Consider the following 3,314-nt stretch of genomic DNA (forward strand, 5'->3'; position numbering starts at 1 on the left):
TGAGCTCCAGCCCGCGCGCGCTACTGTAGACCAGGCGACACCCCGGCTGATCCGGACGGATGGCTTTCGGACACTTTCTGCCGCAGCTGAGGCAGCTGGAGGACGGGTCTGAGGACGGTCTGCTGAGGAGCATCTCCCTGCGCTCGTTTGCGCATCTGCAGAATCAGCGCGCGAAACAAACCAGCAGCAGACAGCACGAGTAAGATCACCAGCTTCAGTTTCATTATACAGATCATTACAGCTCTGATATCAGTCTAATCTACAACTCCTGCTTCTTCTCTATACACCATTTACCTTTTTATAACCACGACATAAAGTTAAACAAACTTTCTCTAGCAATGCAACTGTATATAGGTGTTTTATACTTAATTTATCAAATATATTACTGTAATAAATGATTACTGTAACCTTTAGCTATACTTTAGCTTAGCTTTTTTGTAGATATAGTGGATACGTTTTTATTTCTGTAAATTGTAGTTAATTTTACAATCTTTTTGACAATTTTAGTTAGCAGTAACTTAATTTTACAAATGTTTTAGGTTCTTGTATTGGAAGTCATGGGGGGTGGGGTGGTTATGTCCTATGTCCAGCTTATGTCCGGTTTTTACCCTCATTTACAATGTTAAGCTGTATTAAAAAGAATCCACCCTGTCATAAAAGTGAAAATAAAAAAGGAAATAGGAGGATGAAAAAAACAATACCCACCCCCTAAAATAATAAAAAAGCACATATTTGTTCATTCTTATGTAAATTGCTATGTCATGAATTTAAGATACTAAGTCATCATTATATGATAGAGTATTTACTTTTGAGATACTATCTCATTATTTTGAGATACTAAATAAGGACTCAAAATCTCAAAATAAAGACTTTTTAATTCAAGATAATGAGAGGTATCTCAAAATAACAACATATATTCTCATAATAATGAGAATAGAATTATTATTTTGAAAAATTAGGTATTATCTCGAAGTAATGAGATAGGATGTATAAGGATGTATTATTCGAGATAATGATAGTATCTCAAAATTACAACTTATCTTCTTAAAATAAGGACTTGCTATCTTAAAATAATAAGAGTTACTAAAAACTTAAAAACTTTTTTAAAAAATAAGGAATTAGTATCTTTAAAAAAGCGCTTAGTATCTCAAAATAATGAGATTGTGTCTGAAGATAGCTATTTTTTTTTTTCAAATAAGTATTATAATCCTAAAACAATGAGATAGTAGGCTGAAAATAGTGACAATTTACTCAATATTAGAAAAAATACGTCTGTTTTTTTAAATAGTGGGATGGGCTTAGATTTCTGTGTAGTCTGAACCCTATGAAAATTTAATTTTTTCATAAGAAGTCAAACTAATTAGGTGAGTTAGGTTAATTTTTGTAAGTGTAGGCACAGTAATCGTGGTAAACAAACATTTTATTAACGTTTTCATGCCTTAAAAGAGCATATCAGACACAGCTGCTAAGGTTAGATTAATTTTGTAATAAAAATCGTGAACTGACGCCAGTAAACGGTATATTACTTAAATCAGAAATAAAGCGCACGCGCTATTAATTCTTCCATCCTGGAATATGCAGGGCTGAGCTGCACCGCCTCGTTAGCGCAGTAGGTAGCGCGTCAGTCTCATAATCTGAAGGTCGTGAGTTCGATCCTCACACGGGGCACGAGCTTTTAATTCTCTCTGATTTTACCTGCTAAAACTAAACAGTATATATTTATAAGCAAACACAGATTTAAATATCTAATCTTTTCAAAGCTGCAATCCTTAACAAAACAGAATTGAACTGAAGTTTTTATTGTCTGCTTTCACTGATTTAAAACGATATGTGAAGTAATTAAGAAAAAGTGAAAATAATTAAAAACAAACTTAAACAATGTATTTACTACTACTACTATTATTATTATTATTATTATTATTATTATTATTATTATTATTATTATTATTATAAAAATGTCATTAGACAGTACACATAACTTTACCCGGATTTAAAAAAAAATATTTACATAACATTAAATATTCTTAAAATCTATATCCACATCATAACTGTTCCCCAAACTGCATCTTACTAAAAGACTAGCTATAGTATTAATGTGTATACTACATTATTTCTATAGATTTGTCTGAGAACAATTATAAAATGCCCTATAAGAATTTCACCACTACTTAAAATCACAGTATTCCTGTTTTACCCTAGTCTGTATCTATAGCCACACTGTTTTCCAAATATTTAACATACAGTTTTGTGAATCCCAAGCCTAATAATTTAATCATATTCACATATGACCACACATACTACATGAGTAGTAGGTTTATGTGTCCGCTAATATAGTTACCTGTAGTAACCTGACAGTATAACACACATACACCAAACATTTGTGTTCTAAAAGCTGCAATCCAGACTTGAGCAAGGTTTATACTGTCTGTTTTTACACCACCATTCCTAATTAGCATGCAAAGCAGACTCTTTCCAACTGATTTCTGGTGATCTTGTCCAATCACATCATTTAAAATGGCTCTTCATTGCACCATAATTCATCTGCACTTAAGAAAATCTGAATCTCAACTCCACTTTGCCACATCTTGCAAAATTGCAACTACAAAAAATCATATTAGATTATGCGACATATGGCAGCTATTGATAATGTCTAATCCAGCACCAGTCTGCTGCCAGAAATGGGACAATCAAATGTGTATAGCTGCCATGAATTGACCAATCATATTCAAAGATGCTGCCAAAAACTGAAGGTGTAGGCCTATGTATCCCCCAGACCTTATTATAATTATTTAAAATAAATCGGTTCTTTTTTCTGAATAAAAGAATGAGATCAGGTACCTCTGTTGTAGGTCACGGCACGCAGAGCCCTCTACAACAGGAAAATCAATTTGCTGAGATAATCTTATCATATCCATGTTGAGAGTGTGTGAGTGCAGTCTAAGCTCAGTAATTGATCCAGAAGAGTGTTTTTCACATGTAGGCAGGGCCGCTGCTAAGGTTTTGGAGGCCCTAAGCATAGCTGGTCAGGGATTAGTCAGCTGGTCAGATTAGTTTCTAGTTAAGCGTTTAAAGCTACCAAATCAGCAAAGCCAACGTAACTAGCTCAGGCAACACCACTGAACATGAAGTAATCAAAACTATTTAAACCTTTATCATCGAAGTTACTCACCAGAAAGGGATGCATGGGCCTCATCTTTCTGCTTCTTTTTCTTCTTCTCAACTCCAGACTCAAACCGTCGCTTCATAGTTGAATTACCATTTAGTAGCAACTTCGCGCTGTGAACTTGTCTCCTGCCAAACTCAAGTAGCGTTGC

The 3,314-nt window shown here is 34.2% G+C and overlaps 1 non-coding gene across 1 annotated transcript; it reads left to right on the forward strand.

Moving 5' to 3' along the window:
- The first annotated feature begins 1,595 nt into the window (after window positions 1-1,595).
- trnam-cau (transfer RNA methionine (anticodon CAU)) lies at window positions 1,596-1,668 on the forward strand. The gene has a single exon. It is a non-coding gene; the product is annotated as a tRNA-Met (tRNA).
- Window positions 1,669-3,314: the final 1,646 nt, after the last annotated feature.

This window comes from Astyanax mexicanus, chromosome 9 (genome assembly GCF_023375975.1).
Source record: "Astyanax mexicanus isolate ESR-SI-001 chromosome 9, AstMex3_surface, whole genome shotgun sequence".
In the NCBI taxonomy this organism is placed as follows: Eukaryota; Metazoa; Chordata; class Actinopteri; order Characiformes; family Acestrorhamphidae; genus Astyanax; species Astyanax mexicanus.